At 38.6% G+C, this 26,744-nt stretch overlaps 1 protein-coding gene across 4 annotated transcripts in view; it reads right to left on the bottom strand.

Moving 5' to 3' along the window:
- Nucleotides 1-26,744, bottom strand: part of SDK1 (sidekick cell adhesion molecule 1) — an 857,865-nt gene that overhangs the window by 611,364 nt on the left and 219,757 nt on the right. The window contains exon 1 of one of the 4 annotated variants that reach the window (XM_070567256.1): nt 136-363. The exons of the other annotated variants lie outside the window; for them this stretch is intronic. The gene's annotated coding sequence lies outside the window, so the exon portion shown is untranslated. Of the gene's footprint in view, nt 1-135; nt 364-26,744 lie in introns of those variants that run through there. 4 annotated transcript variants of the gene reach the window in all.

The following is a 26,744-nucleotide window of genomic DNA, read 5'->3' as shown; positions in this document are numbered from 1 at the left end:
TTGCTAGAGAGAGCGATGTGAAGACCTACAGGCCAAATCTGACCCATATGTATGTTTTATTTTTTATTCAAAGTATTACAAATTTAAATTTAAAAATCAAGATATTTCATGTTACCATCCAAGAGTTTCACTTACATCTGAAAAATTGCGAGCTTTGTCATCATGTCTACTGGCTGCAGCTGAACAGTAACTGCCCCCATTAGATAAGAATGGGCTCTCCAGCCAGCCAGTCTACCCCAATAGTGAGCCAAGCTTCAGCTGTGGATTATAATCCTAGAGCGGGCGCTCTTCATTCATTTGTTTGGATCCTGTATGCACTGAGGTGATGAGCCCTTCTGTGCGATGTCTACAATAATTCTTTGTGACCTCGCTCATTCCCATGAGTCATCTTGTTGTGGATGATCACCATGGTGATAACTGCCTCGCTTAATCAGTCAGTCTGTAATTGTTTACTGAGCACCTACTGCATGCCATGCATTATACCAGTTCCCCAGGGTTCAAAGACAAATGAGATGTAGCCCTGGCTCTAAATAGCCTGCAATCCAGGGTAGGGAGCCAGGCAAGTACATCACTCTCTGCTGAGGCCCAGCCCAGAGTCTCCAGACCACAGGGATCCATCTCACATGGACACTCTGAAGCCAGCACAAACTCAGAGTGTCCAGCCTAAACTCCTGCAAGACGCTCTCTTCTAGGCATCGCAGTGGCAAGGGCAAGGGCCCAATAGCTCCTCTTTCATTTTCTCATTAAAGTGATGTTTTAAACCATGCATATATCAGGTCCTTGAAGGAACTGCTAAAAACGAAGCTCCAACTGGATATGGTCTTCACAGCCATGCTCCAACGTCTTGATTAGTACAAGTAACAGGATGCCCTAGCTACCCCTTCCCCTATAGGCTCTAACTTGTGGATAGAAAGGGTTACCAACACGGGAACTAGGTGGCACCAGCAAAGAAGAGGGAGCTACTGGAAAACCTCTCCCTTCAGTCTTCCTGCCCCCCTAATGGTGGTGGGGAGTATTGAACACACGAACAACGAAACCAAAGCCATTTCTTACAAACAGAGCCACACTGGTTAGCGACTGGGCTGAAAAGGCAGAAGGGAGATGATGCCAATTTGGGAGACAGGACAGAAACAGGAAAAGGAATCCAGCAAGAAGACCTCTCGAGAAGATCTCTTCCACCTCTTGGTGCCTACAACCATACAAGCGTGCTGGCAGTATAAATGTGCTTTGGGTCTCTTTCTTTTTCCCTCTTTTGCTCCTTAAAACATTATCCAGCCACCAAAGCAATTCCCACTTGATCTGTGCCTGAATGGGCCTTTTTGTCCTCCCTCCAAGTTAACAACATTCTGAGGTGAGGAGCATCTTAAATTTCTGTGTCCTAAGCCTAGCATAGAAGCAGCTGGGTTGGCAGAAATGAGGGGACCATGTGGACTTAGTCAATTCCCACATAAAAGGAATAAAATACAAATTCCTTAGCATGCCATCCATGGTACTTCATAATCCAACACCATCTTCCTTTCCAGATAAGGGAGGATGTCCCTTAAGAATGAATAAGGATAAGTTGCTGACAGGGCAATAGGAAGGGGCTTAGACTCAAAATTTCATCGATCTTCAGAAAACACAAAATTTAGTATTTCTGAACCTGCCTCAGAATCAACAGAAGGAAATATTAATTAAAGGACAAAACTAATGAAAAGAGATCTATTCCTAGACTGATTTAAAAAAAAAAAAAAAAAGACAAACTTCCAAGATAAAGATGGCAGGTTGAAAGCACGTATTTATTTTAATTCTCTTCTGAAACATCACAGAAATGACAGTAAAAGGAACACAGGACAGCACACCAAATGTGGACAACTGGAAATGGTTACGGCAGTGAGGAAGGTTACAGCTGATGCAAGAAGCCTGAACCCAAAGCTGACAATAGGGAAACTAACGCAGGTATGGCTTACAACGCAGAATCCCCAGAGGATTTGGGGGGTCCTGCGCCATACCAGAAAGGAGTGAAGAGGAGCCAAAATAAGGAAGGTTACTTGAAAGGTAGTTAAAAAGTAACCAGTATCTGGATACCCTTCCCCACTATGCATAACCAAGTAGCTGCCTTCTGGCATCCTGGACAAGCACTGGATGTTAATTCTCTGGAGAGGGGAACACAGGGTACCTGGTCTCAGAGACTCTGGGTAGTCTTGGCTCAATACCTTCCTGAAAACAGGGAAATTACCTGCATTTGTGCATTTGGGCCCCAACTCAACTTCCTGAACACTGGTAGCCAGACTGTCACCCTCTAGGGCAGAAGACAAAGAGTCTGTTCTCTGGGGAAACTGTCATGCTCGAGGGGGAAACACTTAAAATTGCCAACGTCTCAAGTCAAGTTCCCCGACAGTCCATTCAGATCACCCACAGCCAGGGCTCGGAGTCAGCAAGCTGCTGAGAACAGGGTCTGATTTACAGTAGCAGCTCAATGAATACTAGCTGAAGAAAAACTGGAATTTTTTTGGTAACAAATGCAGTTTGTTATACTTCACGATCCCAAAGTATCACGGTACTGTAGTGGAGAACGCCCATTATGAGGAATAAAATACAAATTCCTTAGTATGATATTCAAGGTACTTCCAGAACCCGACACCACCCTCCTTTCCACCTTGTTACTGAGCCTGGGAAAGCTGCGCGCAGAGGGACAGGGAACAGATCTCTGGGGTCACACAGACCTGGGACAAGCCCCAGTTCTGGCACTTCCTAGCTGTGCAACTTTGGGCCAGTTACTTAAACATTTAGAAAAAGAAGAGTCGAGGTATTTTAAAATAGTGACGAAGATACATATAAATACTGCTATGATGTATAAGGGAAGAGTTAGACTCCAAGTACACAGACCGGGATTCCAGTCACATGATGCTCAAAGCTGAAGAAACTAATCCATGTGATAGACAGCAGATGGGGGGGGGGGGGGGGGGGCGGTGCCTGGGTGGAAGGAAGGGGTTCCTTTAAAAGGGATCGGAGGGACTTTTATGGGATTATTTGAATGTTTTATATTTTAAGTGCAGTGGGTAAAAAACTCATCAAAGGGAATAGTTAAAATCTCTGCTTTTATTATATGTAAATTATACTTCAATTAAAAAATAAAGAGACTGGGAAAAATAACAATAAAATATTTTTAATGAGTTGTGATTTAATAGACAATAAAGAATATGGTTTTATAATTCAATTAAAGAACTACTGATTGATAATTACTTCATAATAGCACGGTACTTTTTATTAAAATGGATTTTTTCCCCAATAAAATGTCAATTGTTCAAAGTAAGAAATATACACAAAAGCATAAAGGAAAAAAATCACTTCAATTTTACCACCCAATACAAGCACTATTAACATTTGCTTTATTTACTTTCAGACATTTTTCTATGCATAGATTTTTAGAAATTATTCTGCTAGTACAATTTAAACATGCAGGGGGAAAATAAGATTTAAGAAAAAAAGGTAAAGAATTAAAAATTAAATTTCTTATTAATTTATAAATTATAGCTACTAGATATTGATTAGAAATAAATATGTTCAGGAATATGTTTACATAAAATCATTTCTAAGACATAAGGGGAAAAAAGGTACTAAATAGTACTTGAATTATGATTTATGTGTGCATATACCGACACGTGCATGAAAAATTTCTTCAAGAACATACAGGAACTGTTAGCAATTATTAGCTCTGTCACTGTAGAGTTTTGTTTTCCTTTAATCTGGTTTATTTTTGTTTTTTTTTTCTGGTGAGCAAGATTGTCCCTGAGCTAATATCTATGCCAATTTTCCTCTATTTTAAATGTGGAACACCACCACAGCATGGCTTTGAGAAGTAGTGTGTAGGTTGGCACTCGGGATCTGAACCCACGAACGCCAGGCCACTGAAGCAGAGCACGTGAACTTAACCACCACACCACGGGGCTGGCCCCTAATCTGTTTGGTTTTGAGTATAGGTGGGGGCAGACTTTCATTTTTCATTTTATACTCTTTGATAACATCTGAATTTTCCACCATGATATACACATATACATAACGTTTGCATTAGTTAATTATACATTAATTAATTTTTTAAAAGACCTATATATAGACATATTTTGTGGTATAATATGGGAATACTACAAATAGAGGAAATCCAAGGGCTCTCTTTTTACAGCCAAGAAAACTTTAAAGCAGAGAAGTTAAGTAACTTGTGAGAGGTCACACAGTTAAATAAGCAGTATAACTCAACCTGGAAAATAGTCCTTTTGGATCACAGGCAGCTTTTTTTCCACACTGTAGCCATAGGGTATAGAGTAATCAAATGTTGTTAAAATTAAGAATGAGAGTCACAAATTTATGAACGTAACATTCAACACTAATGCATATAATTAGAATAATGGACATTTTACTTTTAAATTAAACCAAGAGATAAACAAAGGGACTCTTTATAGCCTACCAGTTTGTTTTAATGTAATAAAAGAACTGCTCACACTTAACACAATCATACTAACGAAAATTAATGTCCGAGCTTTTTTATTTTATTAACTTTGATAGTTCTGAAATAAGTTGGTGCATTTTATTAATTTACAACATATGGCTAAATGCATTTTTTTTCACTTTGCAAGTCCCTTAGCCTCTATAAGTAAAATGATTTCGAGAAAATGTCTGTCATTGCTCTTTCTTTGTGATATTTGCCCATTTTTTTTACATTGGTCTAAAACATTTAAATTGTTTTTATATAAAATAATTTCTCAACAACTAAGTATTTAAGAATGAAGAAAATGGCCCATTATCTTATCCTAATTAAGGATCACACTAATGAAGTATCACTTAGGAAGAGTTCGCAACCACATAAACGGCTAGCAATTCTACCAGAAGAAGTGGTACATGCTGCTATTTGTTAGTCTAAACCCAATTTAACCCCTGAATTATGGTGAACTTCGGGGAAGCAGAATTGTACTGCTCCTAAAAACAACACCTTCCCCATCCAAAAAAAGACAAGGGTTCTGCTTCCGATGTCCCCAACAAAATCTCCCACACCAAACACACTGCAAACGGATAACATTAATATTTAAAAGCCAAAACAACTACTAAGGTTTCAGATGTTATAAAACCTTCCTTGGCAATTCAATGCAATATCTAATACCCCTACAATTTAAGTCTTTCTTTTGCTTTTTTTTAAATAGCTTTCTAGTTTTGCTAGTTACATGCGGAGAACTTAATATATAAGAAAAGAACTACGCACACTGACAGCTGGAGAACTCTGCCGAAATAAGATGGATCACCTCACAAAAGAGCATTGGGGTCCCATCCATGTGCAAGGAGCTTACGACCAACAGACATCTGAGGAAAGCCTCCAACAGGAGGGACAGAGACCCAAACAAACAAACGTAAAAAGAGGCAAGAAGCAGCAGAGGCAGGGAAGACAGCAGAAGAAAAACAGAATATCCTCAATAGCTGAGAAAAATATACTGTGAAACAGTGAAGGGGAACACCAAAGAGATGGACAATATGAAAGAAAAACACGTGACAATCGGAGGATCAACCCAGCAAGTCCAACAGGAAAGTAGCAAGAGTTCTAAGAAGAGATAAAAGACAAAAAGAGAGAAGGAAACTATCAAAGAAATAATACCCCCACAAAAAAAAGATTCTCTGAACATGAGTTTCCATATTTTAAAATAGAGTACCTGGTACTGCTGTTTTTCATTACAGACTCACAGTGCTAATTGGCTTGATATAGTACATGTGCTAGCTTGATAAAAATATTTGAATTTAAAACACTGCTTATAACATAATCCTTCACTATCTGGAGAATATATAGAATTTATTTAGGCATCACCATCAGAATAATAAAATGTATGTATTTAAGTCACCTTAATCCTTCCTTTTCAAGTCGTATTAACTCCGTTTCCTTAAGTCTTCACCAATGGGCCGTCTCACTTAACTTTTAATTTACTTAGTAGAGCTCACATCCTTCAGCCTCATCTGTCCTTTTTTTTTTCCTTGGTGAGGAAGATCAACCCTGAGCTAACATCTGTGGCCAATCATCCTCTTTTTTTGCTTCAGGAAGATTAGCCCTGAGCTAACATCTGTGCCAGTCTTCCTCTATTTTTTGTATGTGGGACGCCTCCACAGCATGACTGATGCGTGGAGTAGGTCCGCACCCGGAATCTGAATCCTTGAACCTGGGCAGCCAAAGTGAAGAGTGCAGAACTTTAACCACTCAGCCATGGGGTCTGCCCCCTGTACTTTCATTTAGGATGATAGCACACTGGAAATAGAATTCTCATCAGAGTCTGATCAGCAGTGACATTAATCTTCAAGTATTGATAAGACAGAAGTCAATGTTATATACCACATGCATTCAGGGTTTTCACTCTGTCTTACTCTACGTTTATCACATGGTTTAGGTGGGCTATAACACTCGAATCATTTTCTTTCACATCTATATATGCATAGTTCAATTATTATCTATCTATATTTGAGTTTTATGATTTTTCTACCCATTGGTACTCATTCTCTGCCCCTGAGATGTCCATGTTTGTTCATACTCTCTCCATCTTCATCTCCCTCTTCCTCCTTATATTTCTCCATTTATTGAGTGCTTATATTGACCAAGTGGATGGTGCTTTTGAGGATAACTCTTGAGGGAGGGAGCAGAGCAAGGAGGAAAAAAAGGGCCAGGGCTATGTAACAGAGATGGAGGGGGGAAGATTCTAGAGATATTTAGGCTGTAAACGAGACAAGGTTTTAGTAACTCTTAGAATGAAGGGTGAGAAGTCTAGGATGATTCTCTTGTTTCTAGTCTATATAAGAGGGTAAGTAACAAGAGTCTCATCAAGAAAGAAGAGGGGCCGGCCTGTTGGCGCAGTAGTTAAGTTCACACATTCCACTTCAGCAGCCCAGGGTTCACCGGTTCAGATCCCAGGTGCGGACTTACACAACGCTTGTCAAGCCATGCTGTGGCAAGAGTCCCACATAAAAAGCAGAGGGTGATGGGCATGGATGTTAGCTCAGGGCCAGTCTTCCTCAGCAAAAAGAGGAGGATTGGCAGCAGATGTTAGCTCAGGGCTAATCTTCCTCCAAAAAAAAAAACAAAGAACGAAGAAGAGAGACATTTTTATTTATCAAGACTGATGACAATGTTCATAACAATCCCTGGAATTAAGGTCGTAGTTACAGTAGAAACACACTGGGCTTGGAGACAGGAGACTGAGTCTTAAAACGAGGGTTCTGCTACTTAGTGTGTGTATGCTAGGGCGATGACCAGTCCCTTAGGGCTCAGGTTACTCACCTTCGAAGGTAAGGTGAAGGTACCAGGTAAGACCTAACATACCACGAGTCAGTGACCTCTCAGTAATCAACCCTTCAGAACAAAGCTCCACGTCCAGAAGCAACCTGGGGAAATGTGAATGCCCGACACAGCTGACTGAGAAGAATAGCATTCGAGCAGCACAGTTCCCTCCTTGGGCCCTCACTCTGATTGATCCTCCTGGGTTCTGATTGACCATAAACACTAATCCTAACAACTTTGATTTCACAGCCATGGAGAACAAAGGGCAAAACTATTAAGGAAGAAAGGAGAGTTATTTGAGGTGGATACAAGAGCAGAAGCAATGGCAGCTTATAACTAATCTGACCAAACAGAAAAAAATTTTAAGTAGGCATAACACTCCACTACTTCATGTTAAAAAATAGTGGTCCTGAGTCATCAGAAAAAAGATTAAATTACATTGAGCACCCTCTGATTAAGAAACCATAGGAAAGTAAGAAGGTAGAAAGGATGTACTATATTTTATAAAGATTTCCATCAAAAATAGTTAAATTTAAAAGATTTTAGTCCTTGAACGTATAAGATTCAGTTACCTGGAAAACTAATTTATGATCAGTTACCTGGAAAATTCCATCTTATTCTGGAAAATGACCAGATAAATGGTGTGTTACTGAATGTGCTACTTTAGCACAAATAAATGAATCAAGTTTAAAACAAAAGCCTACTTAATTTCTAGACAGCTTATTTTACCTGAACTGTAAAGTATTTCCCAGGAATTCCTTGTATATTTAAAATATTAATGTGTAACACTTTATATTCTTCAGATAAGTGGAAGCAACAAAAATAAATAATGGAATCAATTTAATTATCTACACTAATGAGGGAGAAAATAGTATGGATGATACCAAATAATGAATATATTAAAATCACTTATATCTGACTGAGATATACTTAGTGGCACAGATTTAATTACTTATACACTAAATATGTGCTAACCAACCTACACTCCCTTCTGACTAGACTCAGAGTATGGCTGGGAAAATTTGAGTCTCTCTGGGAAAATCCAAAGAACAAATTAACTGCTTAAATTGCCGGTAGTTTAAATTCAGTTTTTTGAATTTTAAGAAAGTAAAAGTTAAATTTATTCTCAACTTAAACTTCCAAATACCCATTATTCAAATAAAGGCTAAATTTCTGTCACATTTCTCACTACCCTTAACTAACTGAAGTCAAAATAACCATGAATGTTTCAATACAAAACTAAAGGTAAATAAAGAACTTACGACAAGCACTAACACAGGGCACAGATTAAGATCAGTCCAAAATGTGCGCGCCCCTGAATTATTCAAATGAAAACGGAGACTTATCAAAACACCCACATTTTACATCAACTGGAAACTCCACGTAGCTTGAGAGTCAGCACGTGGGTCTAACAGTCAGGAACAGATCCAGTATTCAGAGTAGAGTTCCCATTAGTCAGATTTTGTTACTCTTAAATGAACGATTCATTCACTGGTACACGAAACAGAGTCATTTTGATAGAACTTTCTGACAGCGTAGTTCCAAACTCCGCCATGTCACTTCCAAACCAATGAAAAATCAAGAGAGATGATCAACTGTACAATAAGGATTTTTCATGGAGAAACAAATTTTAATAATATTTAGATTTGACCTTCTGGATAGTTGTCTATGTTTCTATACATAGAGAAATAAGAAGGCAAACAATTAATTCTTTCAGAAAACATTATCATTCAAATTTCTTCACAGATGAAATTTCGTAGACTCACTGGTACTCCTCCTGAAGTAAACGAATGCTGATATTTCATGGATGAATTTAGCTGCCATAGCTTACATTTTTATTTCTCCTTCATGCACATGTGCTAACTTCATAGTCAAGGTAATTTCGAAATAGGTGACTTGCCTTATATGCCCATCTATTTGAAAATAAGTATTACTCTGTCAGTAATATCACGAATAATGAACAGGGATACTATTTTCCCTCTATTGGTTCATTCTATCCGTATACTTTTCCTTTCTAAAACATGACTGAATCCTTAAATTCTATCCATCCTCCCTTCATCCCTTCTGACTTGGTTTTCTGATTTCTCTCATGGTTTACAGTCATTCTAAGAACTAGTTATCAGTAGATGTCTTCTACAGGTTATCACATACATTAATTAATATCATTAAAGACAAGTTTCCTTTAGTAATTTGGAAAGACCTAAAATTTTACTAAGCATCTAAGCCACCGAGAAAAACACCAGATCCATGAACTTTCACTGGAAGTGTTTAAGCAGGAGGGTGAGGAACACCTGTAAGGGATGCCACAGAAAATGCTCTTGCACCAGAAACGTCTAACTCCTGCTCTTAGGAAAGTTGAAATGGGTCATTTCTAAGACTCTATGGTTTATTGTACCGTTATTTTAAAATGTATGCAAATAAACTCATTGCCATTTCAAGCTGATATAATGGGTACCTACATACATATCACGAGTGTGAGTACAAACTGGAGCTGGGTTTCGGGAATACAATTTAGCAATACTTTCCAAGAGTCTTTAAACGTTCTTACTCTTTGGTCTAGTTATTACATTCTTAGATCTATCCCAAGGAATACTCATAAGTATAGAATTTTATCCAAAAAGGTTCTCCTCACATAACAGTGAAAACTTAGAACTCTGCAACTACACAATGTTGAATTATGACTTAACTATATGATGAAATACTACTTTTTGACATTAAATAGTTGCTTATAAATAATGACAAGCACAAACAGTTGCTTATAAATAATATTTAAAAGAAGGGGAGATGGCTATGAAGTATAATATTTAAAAAGCAGGACACAGAATTGTATATATATCGTGATTTCAATTGTAAAACCATATCAAATAAACAGTAATGAAGTATACCAAAATGGAATGGTGATTGAGTAAATAATTTTTCCTCTTTATACATTACTATAATGTCTATAATGAACACATTTTTTTTAATTCAGGGAAAAATTGAAGATAATAGTTAAAGAAGAAATGGATTTTATTTTCTATTTTGGTGTTGTAACAGAGTGCCTGAATGGGTGGGGATGGGACAGCTGTGGCTGTTTCACAGCTGCTTTGGAAAAACATCTTCATGCCTCTCCATAACCGCTAAGGTGCCTTCCAGGTAGAAGGAGAAGAGCCCAGGTCTGCCCAGACGAAGCACTTGTCTGGAGGAGGACTTGCTGCTGGCCCTGGGCCATGACTCGGTAGTCACCTCATGCACCACCTAACAGGTCAATCCCAACTGAGGGGTCCAAATGAGAACTGATTACCCACTTTCCCCAGGAGCAATCCCACTACGCCTTAACGTTGTATTTGCTTGTTTGTTTTGTTTTAAACTTCAGCTACAACAAGGACTTACAGCATCCTAGGATATTCAACATTATGCGGATACTTAACCCCACACAACCCTCTCCCTGAGGTATATGGATGCAAATTCTGCCTCCCCTGACCTGCAAGCCCTACCACTGTGCCTTCTGGAATTCACTGTCTGCCATGCCCCTACACCGTTGATTTCTTCTCTGCATGCATAGCCCCATCACCTTCTTTCTTTAACTGAAATCAGGCTGTCCTCTGAAGTCTTTGTACGGGGCAGCTGTTTTTCTCCCACACCACATATACCACTGCCCTGAAGATGGTATGCCATGGCTGGTTCCAGATCTTTTTCCCCACTCAAAACTTTCTGCAAACTTGAAGAATTAGCTTTAAACCATTTGCATTATTTTCCTACTCTTGCTGTAACAAATTACCAGAAGCTAGGTTGCTTAAAACAACACAAATTTATTATCTCACAATGATAGTGGTCAGAAGTCCGAAATGGGTTTCACTGTGCTAAGGTCGAGTTGTTGGCAGGGCTGCACGCCTTCTGTTTCCTTACCTTTTCTGGCTTCTAGAGGCTTCCGTATTCCCTGGTTCATGGCCCCTTCCTCCAAATTCAAAGCCAGCAGCATAGCATCTTTGCTCTCTCTGATTCCACTTCCATCACCATATAGGGACCTTTGGGACGGTATTTGGCCCACCCAGGTAATCCAGAAGAATTGCTCCATTTCAAAAACCTTAAGGTAATCACATCTGCAAAGCCCCTTTTGTCATGTAAGGTAACATAGTCACAGGTTCCAGGGATTAGGATGTGAATATTTTTAGGGGGCCATTATTCTGTTTACTAGACCATTCCACCCTATCTGCTTCTTGCTAAAACCAGCTACTTACCTCCTGATCACTCCTTCCCCTCACTGATGAAAGTTTCAGCACTGAGTCACTGTCTTTTTCATACCATCACAACTTCAGTCATTATTCAGTGTGCACACAGATGATCCATCCATCATGCTGATCTCTCAGTTCTTTGCTATCATATTTCTAAAGAACTTTTCCTCCATCCTAACTTGGTCACCTCCTTCCATGATTACACTCTAGACATCTTGATAAAATCTCAATCTTAGGTATCCTGCCATATCCTTGGCTCACTTGCTCAATTATTACACTGGAGCTGTACAATAAGGCAGCCTTGCTAATACACCTTCAAACAAGAACTAACCTCCATTGAGACCCCCCCCAATCCATTGACTCTATGAACATCTCTGCTGGTCATTCCTCCATTTATGTCCTCCCTCAATCCCTACCCAGTCTAGATTCCACAGTCTATAAGTATAATCATGCCCTTACAGGCAGCCCTAACTCCCTTGTCCTCTCTCCCTCTATCACAGACACCCGAAAACCCCAATACTTATTAAACCCAACACTCTACCCCCACCTTCCCTCCACACATATAGTTGACCATGGTTCATAAAAAACACAAAACCAAGCTGACATTGATCTCTCACTTTAAATGCTATCTTTACAATGAAGATCCTAAAATTATTCCCAGCCATAACTCTCCCTGGAAATCTAGATTCCTATATGCAATGAGTACATTAAGTGCCTAGGTCTTGGTTTCTAAATTCCATCTTCCACTAAGAGGAAACCAAGCCTCCTGGAAGGAATAGGTGATTCCAGCATAAATACAAGATGAGCCTGGAAAACGTATTTGTGCCAGAAAGTAAGGAAGGACGCAGAATGATGCTGGCATGTCAAAAAGTCACAGGAGCCAGTTTGACAGGGTGCTCACTGGCTCAACCTTGGTCAATTTAAGAATCAAAATGAATAGTGATGGTAAGATATACAAATAAACCAACAAATAAGTGTTAATGAATGAGGAACAAATGATGGTATAAAGAAAATCACCATTTGGCAACCACCATAGTGGTGGTTGATTCAGGTGGGAGTTGTCAATGGATGCTACCGTTGGTGGGAGGAGGTTTGAATACTGGCGCGGTCTTGGGGTACCTTCTTCACAAAATACATATCAATTACAAAGGGAAAAATGGTGACTAGGTGATCAGGGTGAACATTCCCAGTGATGGGATGTGTTGACATCATGTGCTTTTGATGAGACTCCCACCTGAATCAACCACCATGGTGGTTGCCGAATGGTGACTTTCTTTATACCATCATTTGTTCCTCATTCATTAACAAGCATTCTACTGTAACGAAGAACTTATCTTCTCTCCCACTTATTCATTTTTTTATTTGTACGTAGTACCATCATTATTCACTTTGATTCTTAAGTTGACCAGAAGAGAGAAAAGAGCAGAAACAATTCTGTGGTATTCCTGCCAAAACTCCTGCCCAAGTCTGGATATGAGGAAACACTGGACCGACACAGGTTGGGGGACATCCTGGAGAATGAAAGGCCTGAACTCTTCAGAATTGTCAACATTGTGAAGACAGGGAAAACACTAAGAAAATGGTAAGACTAAAAGAGACAAGAGACACAGCAACTAAATGCAGCATACGGATACTGGAGCAGAAAGTAAAAGAGATGTCATTGGGATAAGTTGGTGAAATGTGGATAGGATCTGTGGATAGGACTGACGGTGTTATATTAACACTGATTTCCTGATTCAGATGGTTATATTGTGGTTATGTAGGTGAGTCTTCTTGTTTTTTTATTTATGTTTTTTACAAATGCAAATAAGCTCAGAGCCCTTCCCTCCTGAAAACCCTCCAACTTAAGGAGGACAAATCCCCCACTTAAAATAAAATCCAAACTCTTTACTATGCCCCATAAGGTCCCTGGATCGCCACTGCTGCTCTCCAACCTCACCTGCTAACACTCACACCCTAGTTGATTACCATCAGCCCCCAGACCTTTTTGCTGTCCCTGAGACACTCCAAGCTGGTTCTGCCCCTGGGACTCTCCACGTGCTGCTCCCTTCCCTAAACTGCCCTTCATCCCATCATATCAGTCAGGTCTCTGCTTGAATGTCACCTTTCCCAAGAGGCCTTGTCTGACCAAACCTCATGTCTTCAGCTCCATCTCCACATCTTGCTTTATTTTCTTTATAGCACTTAACATTATTTGTAGCTCTACAACATGTTGTCTCCAACAATAGAATATAATTCTTACAGGGGCGTCATACTCATCACGGTATTCCCATTACTTACATGTCTAACATTGTGGGCATTTGACAAATATTTGCTAAATTGACATATTAACAGAAATGTACGCATGACAAACTTTTAGGAAAGAGAAATAAAATCATCTTGGATTCTCTATAAATGGCAAAATAACAGGTTAGTGACCACTAGCAACATCAAGGACAGACCACCAAACCAGAGACATGTCATTAATAATAGAACTTATGTAATTATAGAATACTGAAACTAAAGATAGATTTACAGCAATTTAACTGACAAGCTGCCGTGTGAACATTAGAAAAGGCAAGCAGAGAGAGTCTCAAGGAAAAAGCCTTTTGGAGCTGTTCAAATGACAAATATCTTCATAATAATATAAAGGTAAATCTGGCAGACATATACAGGATTCAAAAATGCATACTCCAGTGGCTTGTATATGCATCAAGAATGAAAATCAAGCAAATAAAAGACTATCTGTGCAGCCACGAAAAAAAGAAAAGAAACAGAACCGGTACACAAATGAGACAGATTGATGGCATGAAAGAAAACTTAAAAATAAATGGGACTGCAGGAAACAATCATGATGGTGAAAAAGAGAAATGAAAGCAGCCATTTCAAAATCAAGTGTTCCCAAGCAAAGTGATAGATGAAAGGATAATAATTAGAAATAAAAATTCCACCAAATAACTATCGGCGGACAATGAAAAAAATTCCTGTGTGTGTGTGTGTGTGTGTATACATACACTCACATTACTACATATAGGGAAAAATCTATGATATAAAAAGGAAGCTGATAAAATTTCAATCTAAAAATAATGATTATTAAATGGAAGTTATATCAAATCATGGGAAAAAACATCGACTTTAAAAATTTTCTGCAATATATGAAAAATAATGCCAGTTTACGGTGAAATAGGTATCATAAAAATCCAAGGTAAATCCTACAATGTAAAATTAGATGGTAAAAATAACAAATCCTATAATGGCCAAAATGCGAATTATTTGAGAGCAGGGACATATTATTATCTCATTAATCTCTCCCAACCCCATTTTAAGTCCTTGGTAAAATTTAAATTTTATTTAGGTGAACAAAATTACATAGGACAGGTTATTACATTAAATGTGATAGTTTTTTATTGGTCAGAGAATAGGGAGTTAGGGAATTCCAGGCAGAAGAAATCTTCCACAAAGCAAATGAGACAGGAAATAACAGGGTATGTGGGGGGAGCCATTTGGAAGACTGACTCTAAATATGGCTTCCATGTTGATATCACCTGTCCAGAAGCCATTCCTTCATCAGAAATGAGACTCTAAGTGAAAAAAGAGATGACAGGAATTAATCCTGACCCAATACAAGGGTAGAGGCCTTTGCAATCAGAAGGATATTGTACATTTAATAGCTGCAAAAAACATTTTCCAGGTTGCTGGTGCTGGGGACACTAATGAGTTAACTCTGCTCTCTTAGCAGCCACCGACACTTACAGATTGTATTTGGGGAGAGAATGTACCATGCCCTCAACCTTCCAGTAGATAAGAAAAGGGAGACAAGGGGTCTTAACAACCTTAGGAGCGAAAAGGCTTTTCCCCAAGGTCAAGTGAGCAAACCACCCAATACAAACTCACTAGATAAAGACAGAGTGGGGAGCAGAAAATGACCTGCTGCACCCAGAACCCACTCCTCGTGGCCTGAATTCATGAAGAGATGCTTACCATTGTGAACAGAAGTAACTTGTTCCCTTGTATGTCCTTTCTACTCCCAGACAGCTATGTTGGAAAAAGACACACAATCATATTGACTGGGTCCCTTTATATCTATGATCACAACCTCTCACAGGTCCTTCTTGCTGCCAGGTAATCCCACTGTCTGGTCCACTGCCTCTCCCACTCCCCTAGATAACTATTTTATTCCCCCTCCCTCCCATATTTCCTCCCTTTTCCTCATTTTCAGCTAGGTCCTGCTTCTCTGAGAAAATTAATGCCATCAGAAGAGGCCCTGCACACCACCCTCCACCTCACTACCCTCCCACCTGTCTCTGTACCTATAAAGGCTGTCTCCTCTCCCAGTCCCATAGGTAAACTGGCTATGCTCTCACCTAAGGCTGAAATCTGCCTTTGTACACTAGATCAAGAACCTAAGTCCAGCAATTTGACCCGCTCGCTCCCTCTCACTACTTTTTCCCTCTCCAGGGGATTTCCCTCCCTGGGCCCACAAATACTCCCCCATTAAAACTGAAAAGCCTCTCCTGAAAGCTTCTCCTTCCCTCCTCCAGCCACTGCTCCTTTTCTCTATTCCCCTTTACAACAAACTCCATCTTGGGAATCTCCAATTTCTTTCTTCCCATTCCCTCATGAGCCCACTCCAGGGAGGTTTGCATCACTATCACTTCATCAAACTCTTCTTCTAAGGTCACCAAGAATATCCAGCTGCTGAGCCCAGTGTTCAGGAGTCAGAGTCCTCTCACTGCACTTAGCAGCGGCAGTTGGCACAGTGACCTCCTCTCTTCCCTGGGCTCCCACGACACCCCATCCTCTGGTTTCCTCCTGCTGCTCTGCTTGTGCTCACTAACCACAACCTCTCTTGAGCATAACTCCAGATTTATACATCCAACTGCCTATCCAACAACTCCGCTGGAATGTCTAACAGACATCTTCCTGTCAGATGAGCTCCTGACATTCATCCTCCAACCTGCTGCTCTCAGTTTCCCCATCTCAATGAACAGAAACACAGTTTCTCATGTTGAAAACCTTGAGGTCATCCTTGGCTCTATTATCTCCTTTTCCTTTCTTTAATGCACACATATGCATGCGCGTGCAAACACTCCATATCCAATCTGTCAGCAAATCCTGTTGGCACAATCTTTAAAATATATCCAAAAATCCTACACTTCCTGCCATCTCTACTGCTACTATCTAGCCCAACTCATTATCTTTTGTTTAGATCATTTAAATCTCCTGCTCATTGCTCTGTCTGCTTCCATCCTTGCCCCTTCTTACTGTTCTCAACACAGCGACCAGACTAACTTGTTAAAATGTAAGTAGGATCTTGTAATTTCTACCTCACTCAAAGTTCTCCAACAGTTTGTCAACTTTCCCCAAATAAAAAACAAAGTCTTTCTAGAAGGCCCTGCACAATCTGGTGACCCTGACCTCATCTCTCATAACTCAGAGCAATTACTTTTGCTGGTCTTTCTGTCTGAAAAGTCCTTCTCTCACATATCCACTTAGTTTACTACCTTCCTTCCTTCAAATCTTTACTCAAATGTCATCTTCTCATACAACATTTATTGAATGATTGAATGAATGAATCAGTGTTGTCAACAAAGCTGATATGCTGACTCAGGCCAGCCAGGCACTGCAGGATTCTAATCCCTGTGACGGAATCACACTCCAGGCACGAGAACCAGGACTCAAAGGAGACAGGTTTGCACACACATCAAGTTGTTAGCCAATAGCAGGGCCTGGACTCGCAATCATAGTAATTCTTTTGCCATGAAAGTAAGTAGAAAGCCAAATGAACAACCACAAGACTGCATGGTGATGATGACATTAGAACAAACAGACTGAAATTATCCGGAAGAATATAGGCAAAATTAATCATGCAGTTACACTGCAGGACTGCTGCTCAAATGTGACCTCGCCCGGGCGCCAGTCTGCACACTGTCACAACAGAAATTGAGTAAACACTAAGGACCTTTGCAGCAAGTTGACTTTGCTGTGACATGTCAATGAATTTGATCAAAGTTTATTAGTTTGGGTTCCATGTGGTGTGAGCTACATACTAATCTCATGCAGAAAGACCATTAATTAGTCTGCAATGGATTAGAACTTTTTAAAAAAGAAAAAACTGGTCCTTCACCACAGAGAGCTTGAGAAGCACTACTATAAGGTATGCTTTTTCAGTGGTCAAAATACAAGCATCTACCTGATCACCCACCAGAAAATATCTCTTCCTCTAAATATACAGGAAAATATTAATACTTACTTTTCATCTTCTTTTTTCTTAAGTCAAATGTCTATTCAATTTTCTTTTGACAACATATGCCCATAACAGATTGCTATTTGGAAATTTTAAGTTTTTTTTTTTTAACTGACATTGATAAGTTTACTACTTCCTGATGACTATTTTCTAAAGAGTCTTCTTGGAGATCAACAATCCTGTCTTTGGCAAATAGATTCTCCTAAACATTTTTCCCAGAGCTTTCTGATATCAAACAGTTTCCATTATAACATTATAATGTCTTTTCCTAAACCCCCTCAGTCCTCTATATGTCCCCTATGACAGTTCTCATCACATTACACTGTAACCATTGGTTTAATTCTCTGTTCTCTATTGGACTATAGTATCTATGAGGGCAAGCACCATGTCTGAACTGTAAAACAGGTTTATCCCCAATACCTACAACAGTTCCTGGTTCATGACAGTTGTTCAACAAACATCTACTGAACAAATGAATAAATAAATGAATTCACCTTATATAGGTGAGTGAACCATAGGTGACAGAAAATTCGGAGGCCGTCAACTGGCAAAAGGAAGGAGTACAGGTTTCCCAAACAAGAGGACACAAACAATGGTATAACTTTCAGTTATGCAGACGGATGAGCTTTGTTCCAGAAACTCACGTGCCTATCACCAGACAAAGCTAGTGAACTGGAAGTAGATTTTTGCAAGGGAATGCAAAAATATTTGAAATCCAATAATTTATGGTACCAACAAGCGCAATAAAAAGTTTCCTTCAAACTAGAATGCTTTCCTGAATATTTATTGGGGAGCTGCTAAAGCAAAGAACATGGCGGGGGCTGGGAGAAGGCTGGGGAGGCTAATATGTTATCATTCCTGAAGCAGAACTGACTCCTGTCTGAGCTAGAGGCCTCTAATTTTCCTTTGTTTCTATTTTCTAGTTTGATGAAAAGAAAAAAAGTTTCCCCATTGCTGCAGATCGACAGTCTGACTGGTTGTTAACAACTGGCACAGCTTACTTAATACTTGATAATTCTGATTTCTGAAAGTTACAAAGTTTTCTCCTGATATGGGAGGCTGGGCACCCCAGGCCTCCTCATCCTGCACTCATTATGGTGTGCTATATCCATTGGGGTGTCATAGAAACTGTGATAAAAGCACATACTGCATACCGTCGAGGATAAAGGTGATGAAGAGTCAAAAAAGACTCTCTACAGGACTCTTGGAGGTTTTAGCCAAACCTTGAAAGATTAGTAGCCATTCAACAGGCAGAAAAGGTTAGAAGAAAGGTCATTTTCATTCACTAATCCAATACTTAGTGACAACCTACGGTGTGCTGAGTACTTACTGTGTGCTCTCTCTGGGCCCATACATACCTTGGAAACGTATGCCCTGTGTCTGTGTGTCTCATTCTCCACTAGATTAGAAGCCCTGTGACAGGACAGACTACATCTCTAGGATCCAATACCTATACAGTCCCCTGAATATAAAAGACTTTAGTAACTGTTAATCAAGAAGAAAACAAGCTGATCCATGTATGACTTACAAATACTTCTGCAGTATTTAGTGGCTCTTTAACGATTATGTCATTCAGGTCAATTGTACATAGTGTTTTTCACGAGATTTTGCTCCTTCAAGTTTTCTCAAGAGTATACAAATATTGTCATTTTTAATTCAAATGTGATACCCCAAATTTTTTCGCTTTGTTTACTCCTAATCTACATCACCTGTCTCATGATACAAATGTCAAAGGTATACCAATTTACCACTTTGTATTAAATTACAAATTTGCCTTGAAGAGGGTTTTTATAAAACTATTACCCAAGTCCTGTACGGTGTAATTAAATAAGTCAAACTAGCCCTTAGGGACCTCTTACTTTGAAATGAAATTTTAGAGCCAAAGAGTGTCTTTAACCTTTACTGAAGTCATGTCTAAAATGCTAGTTTGAATTTAACAAACTAATCAGATCTCCTTAGAAAAGGCTAGTCATGATCTCTGATGTGAATACTTGTGAGTCTTGCTCACCCTAAAAGGATCAACAGAGAAATTATTTTAAAACAAGACTGTTTTTCAAAGGGTGCAGTGAGCCTTAAAGCTGGAACACCATGCATCAGTGATTCAGGGTTAGGATCTCCCAGGGTTGTCAAGTGGCCCTCAGGCCTCTGGCAGTTTGGAAGAGAACGGGAAATAAGAAAGCGTTCAAAGATCAGCCAAGGTGATTCCAATCATCAATCGTTGATTTAATAAACATCTGAGGGCTCCTCTATGAGCCAGACCCAATAATAAACACTGAGGCACCAAGATGACCAAGTCCCCGCATCCAAGGAGCTCCTCAGTATTTACTGTATGCCTCCTAGAGAAGTTATCGCCTTTAAAACTCGTCAACATGTACAGACATTCATTTAGCAGGAAGATGATTCCGCCTAGTTTAAGCTGTGTCTGAAGGTTCTCTCAACTCACAAGGACAGCTGCAGAGACAGGACACCGGATCACAATGAAAGCCCAGAATTTTGCTCCTACTTATGACACTGACATGCTGAATGATCATGATAAAATAACTTCAGACTTCTGAATTTCAGCTTTTCATATTCAAATAGAAAAAGCAATCCTTTCTATCCTGAATGCGTTCTAAAGACTGCTATCGGAAAAGTATATGAAGCACTAAAAGTATGACAAAGGAGAAAAGTTTATCATCTTACTGAAATCATGGCCTCAAAAAATAGAGATTTACTGTATACAATAAAAGCAAACTATAGCACCATTAATGAAGGAGTTAATAAAGTCGCCTCTTAAAACTTATGCTTTAAAATCATAAACAGACTTATGACGTCAATATTTAAGATGACCAAAGTGAGAAGGTACTTGAAGATGACGGTCCAGATCCCTTACCCTGTGCCCAGATGACAGCAGCACCCGCTCACCTGTCTAACTCCACCGTCTCCACCTTCAGTCCATCCTGCTTCTCGCTGCCAGACTAATATGTATGAAACACTCGTTTCCTTTTATTACCCTCTTGTTCCAAAACTAAAGGGACTCCCATTTTAGGAAATCATACCTAAATCCCATTGCATGACTTTCCAACCCTTCTACAGTTGGTATATATTATTTCCCACTACTTCTAACCTAGTCAAGGTAGCCTTTCTTCTGTCACATAAATACATCATGCCCAATCCTACATCCCATTTGTTCAAGTTGATCAAGTTCTTTCTGCCTTCTTAACACCTCAATCCTTAGAATATCAAAATCCAAAATAGTCTTAAAGGGCCCACTCAGGTGCTTCTCCTCAATAAAGCCTTCCTTATTTTCCACCTTCATTGATTTTACTTTCCTTTAAAACCCTAAAATACCAACAATAAATGTGTATCGCAAGTCCTCAACTAGTTTTTACCAATGCACATGTTGGGCCTATATCCCTTGCTTTCTGGGTGCCCACTACTGTGGATACCACAATGGTTCACATATAGAAGGAATGCGTTTATATCCATGAGAACAAACAGGCTCGCTGTGGTAAATAGAGCAGTCTCCAAAAGATGTCCACAGCCTAATCTCTGGAACTTATGAATATCTTACTTTACAAAGCAAAAGGGACTTTGCAGATGTAATGGAGTGATTATCCTGGATTATCTGGGTGGACCCGATCTATCACATGATCTCTTAAAGCAGAACGGGATTCAAGCTGCTGTTTCTGCAGGGAGCCACAGGGAAAACAGGAGAAGGAACACGGGTAGCCTCTAGGAGCAGAGTTCAGCTCCTGGCTGAGAGCCAGCAAGGAAATGTGGGCTCTAGTCCTACAACAACGAGGAACTGAATTCAGACAAGTGGAATGAGCTTGATCCTCAGAGCTTCCAGACAGAAACATAGCCCTGTTGGCACCTTGATTTTGGCCTTGTGAGACTAAGGAGAGGAACCAGTTGACCACGTTGTACCCAGACTTCTGATCTACAGAACTGTGAAATAATAAGTGAGTGTTGTTTTAAGCTGCTAAATTTGTGGTAATTTATCATGGTGGTAACAGGAAAGTAATCTGCTCACAAAAGATGGCAGTGCAAGGTCAAACACAATGGTTCCTTAAATGCTGGTAGGTTGGACAGATAACGGATCATGATGCTCACTTGAACAGGGATCAAGGTAAAGAGCAGACCTAACATTTCAGTTTTTATTAAATAAAATTTGGAGAGATGCTCATAACCAAACTGAATTTGAAAGGAATTGGGTCAAATATCTTAGAACTACAGTATATGATAAAGCTATTTGCTTCAACTGCTTTTGAAATAAAGTGAGAAACTTATAGTAAAATTTCCAAACATTCAGGCAAAACATCTCCTTATGAGCCAACGAGTTTTCTCTGGCAGGATTAGCCGTACAGTCCTCGCCACGAAACACAGCAAAGTTGAATAGTTTACAGAGAGACTATACACACAACTCTGTTATTATTCATGCTATACTAACGAGATAATCATCCAAGGGCTCAGTGGAGCAAACCCACAGCTGCACAGGATGTTCTGAACTCAACTGACAAATTGGATGCAGATAAATCAATGGAACCAGACAGCACTTATCCAGAGGCTCTGGAGGAACAGAGGGTGAAACTATGAACTTTTTGGTCAAAATCCTGATGCCGTGTCATTTACAAGATCACTGGACCAAAAGACAGGCAGGGTGTGAATATAATCCTCACAAGAAGGGCTCCAGAGAAGATTCTGGTAACTTGATATCTAGCATTTTTACTTACCTACTGGCACAGTTACTTACCTAACTGGCACAATGACAAAAATATAATGAAAGGTAATAACTTTTAACATAGTTAAAACAATTTTAAATAAGCTTTTTTCCAAATGCAGAATAACATGCTCAATGGAAAAAAGTTGGGAAACAGAAAAATATAAGCACAAATAAAAACACCCATAATCCCAACATCTAGAGGTAATCACTGCTATTAACCTTCTTAGATGATTTCTTGGTTTATTTTGTGTTCCAATATATGTGTATTAATACCCTTTTTATAAAAATAGTGTCACACTCTTTTAAGGTTTAGCATTATGGAAGGCATTTCCACAACCTGAATTTTTAATCCCCTCATAGAATTCTATTATATGATTCTCCTCATATTTAATTAATAATAACCTCTATTTGTGGAAATATAAGTGGATCCAAATTTTTAATCTTTTAAGTATATTTTTATGTATGTCTCTGGGTATAATGGAGACAGAATAAAATCCTGCCTTCACCATTCACTAGCCCTGTGACACTGGCCAAGTTGCTTCACCTTCCGTACCTCAATCTTTTATCTAAACAATGGATGTAACAACAGTACCTACCTCATGGGGTTATGAGTTAGATAAGCTAATATATGGAAAATGCTTAAAACAGTCCCCCAAACATAACAAGCAAGAGATATTAGCTACTATTGTTGTTATTATTTCCTACAATAAATTCCAAGAAGTGTAATTATTGGGTAGAAAGGCTCACACTTTAAGAATTTTTAATATGTATCACTATTTTTTTCTATAAATGATAGTACAAAGTAAATTATTCACCTATACAAAATGTATTTTCCTGTCTCATATCAATACTGAGTAAACTATACAAACTCAGTCTACTTTCTAGGCAAAAACATACTACAATGATAAACATAAATATCTTATGAAACACTTTGAAAGATAAATTATGTTTTGACAAGAAACAGCCTAACACTATTATGTAATTTGGCTCTTCAAATACCCTTAGTAGGCTTCCCCACCAAAAAGAGAGCAGGCCCGAAAACAAACTAACAAAATACAAAATGAATTACCATTAGACTAAGAAAAAATACTTAGTTACTGGCTAAAGGTAGCATAATAACAAGGAATTCGTTTTCTGGAAAAAGCAATTTCAACTGTAGTGTCATGTGCTAGAAAAATGGTCTTATTTAATGATGACCTAGGAGCAGAAACGCACAAGACATTCTCTAGATGTGCTAGGAAGAGAAAGCATTGGATGGTGGTAAAATTCAAAGCTAACAGATCATGCAACAAAAAAAGCTGAGAGACTTATCAGAAGAGTTGTGTGTATCCAGATGGACCACTTGCAGGTGACATACTCAGGACAATAACTCAACCTACTCCAGAGATGATAGGTTCTGAGCTATGAGTCATGAAAGGTGACACATTCATGACTCCCTAAGTTGTCCTGGGCTATTTCCTAATGAAACTGGCTCAATAAGTTCCTGGAGAAAACATGTAAAAGTGATGAGTATCAACAGGAAGAGCACTTGAACCACAGAACGTTACTTGACTTCCTCCTTTATGGAACCATGATGCATTTCTACCTCTCATGCTGTACACAAGTTGCACAGGTAAAACTCAAGAGGAGATGAAGTAAATCAAACAAAAACAAGCTAAAATAATTAAAAGCATATAAGGGGCCCACATAAAGATAGACTAAAAACATTAGTGCTCTACAAAATGGAAGAGTAAATTGGGCATAACTGAAGTTTCTATCTAATGATGGACATGCTTACATTATGGGCACTCCTACAAACCTGAAAGATGTAGTTACCCGACCATCAGAGCAATTGCTGCGATTCTTTCAGAAGGCTTACGAATTAAATTCCTTCTAGAAATGGTTCAGACTAAAAATGTAAGTAGGCTCAATGAGAGTTTTCATATATTTATGAATATATATACAATATAGGTCAGAGAGAAAAATCAGGGCTGTTTGCTTATAACCCTCATCCTCTGAGACGACATAATCAAAGGCAAACATACTCCTGCCCCCAGACAAGCCTCTGGTTGTCAACATCAGAGAGCGACTAGCAGGCTGACTGGACCCAACATGGCGCTTCATGGCTCCTTAAGTGGGTGATTTTCCGTGTCCCCAAATTATCAGTGATAAAGTCTATTAAGGTTAATGAATTCTTAAGAAATGCTTAAGAAACGAAGTGTTTTTCTTTGAATGATTTTGTATCAATTTATTTTAAAGTAAAAATGTATAATACTGGATATATTTCAAATTGTTAATTGTCAGACAATAACCAGAATTCTTCACACTAGACTTCTGTGAACTTTTCCAAATTATCGTTTATACAAACCTATAATAATTCATTTGAAAGGCTATTATACCCTAATTAATATATTTTTAGAACATTTTGCAAAAGTATTGTTAGTAGTATACTAGAAAATAAATTCCTTAAGAGGTCATGGAACTTCTAAAAGTATTTCATTTAGAAGTCAGGAAAATGTTCTCATAAAAGGCTTGAAAATTATTTATTTAACTAGTTCTTAAAATATAAAACAGCCTTTTTAAGTAAAATACTTAAAATCTTCTTATTGTACTTTCAATTTTTAGCCTGTAGCAAATAAATTCAAAATATAAAAGTTAGTTTTTGGTTAAACGAATATGAAATAAGTATCATCCAGCAGAATGCTGATTCAAGGATTATGAATGTGTGTGATGAGTTATATATAGGTGCACATATGTATAAACATAGAATATATTTATAATACATAATGTATAGTATATGTCTCTATATAAGATATATAATATGTATCTCTACATAATCATATTATATAATATATATCATAAAGGTATATAAATATATACATAGTTTCTATATATATCTTTTGAAAGTGGACCAAAACACAAGAAAATATCTTTTGAGTTAAAGATAAGAACAAAAGAGAGTTCCAAAATTTTCTTACATTTTTTCAACTTTGTGCATTAAAGACTTAAAACTTTAGTTCTCATCTTATAAATTATAAGTATAAAATAACAATTAGTAATGAAATAATTACATATGCAGAAAGCCCTTCTAATTATACTACATAAACAGTTTCAAAGGTCAAAAACGAAAATCTTCAGCTGTCTCTTATAAATAATGAACAGTATTTTTAATTAGTTTTGTTTCAATCTTCAAAAATTGATCAGAATAAGGTGATTTATAGCTTTGAGACTGTACTACCGAGATTTCTTAACAATGCACCTGTAATTTCAAGTAATTTGTAATTTGTAAAATCAAGTAAGTTGAAAAACAGTACAAAATGTAGAAAGCAAATTTTACATCAACTTTTGTCTTTGGCTAAACCCCTACACAATTCTGAAATGACTTCCAAATACAAGTTACTTGTTCTTTCAGTTCTAAGTCTTGGAGGTCAAGAAAAGTCTGTGTATTTTAACAGTACATTCTAGACTATAGAGGACACGATGATTTCATCAAAAATGCAACTCTGAGAATAAATTATTGAGCATTTAATTGCATGGTATGTGTTCTTTTTTATTGAGGAGATTAGCCCTGAGCTCACATCTGCTGCCAATCTTCCTCTTTTTGCTGGGGAAGACTGGCCTCGAACAACATCCGTGCCCATCTTCCTCTACTTTATATGTGGGACGCCTACCACAGTATGTGTTCTTAAACAAAGTCATTCATGAAATTATAAGCAGAGTTAAAATTATGAGTTATAGGGTCAGCCTGGCAGCGTGGTGGTTAAGTTCGTGTGCCCCGCTTCAACAGCCCAGAGTTCACCAGTTCAGATCCTGGGCATGGAGCTACACATCACTCATCAAGCCATGCTGTGGTGGCATCCCACAGAGAACTAGAAGGACTTACAGCTAGAGTATACAACTATGTACGGGGGCTTGGGAGAGGGGGAAAAAAAAAGAAGATTGGCAACAGATGTTAGCTCAGGACCAATCTTCTTCACACATACACAAAAAATTATGAGTTATACATAGTTTTAGCCCTGCCATTATCATATCACTGCCATGAAAAACACTTATTAAGGGCTTTATGCACATGAACCTGTGCTAAGCAATTCATAAGGATGCAATCTTTGCCCTCAAGAATCTTGCTGGTTAAAGATATCCCTCTTTCTGAATTCAATTTGGAGATAATAAAAGAGAATGAATTTTCTTCTTTTCCTAAAATTCAGCATTCATTCCTCATATGGGACTATATTTCAGGATTGTCCTGAGAGGTTAAGAGTCAGCTCTCAGTCCAAGACGTGCTCGCCTTCACAAGGTTGGTCAACAACACAGCAGAATGAGAAGTCACCAAGCACCCAA

Source organism: Equus przewalskii, chromosome 12, assembly GCF_037783145.1.
Source record: "Equus przewalskii isolate Varuska chromosome 12, EquPr2, whole genome shotgun sequence".
Taxonomy (NCBI): Eukaryota; Metazoa; Chordata; class Mammalia; order Perissodactyla; family Equidae; genus Equus; species Equus przewalskii.
Note: the sequence above shows the minus strand (reverse complement) of the source record. Positions and strands in the feature narration are given on the sequence as shown.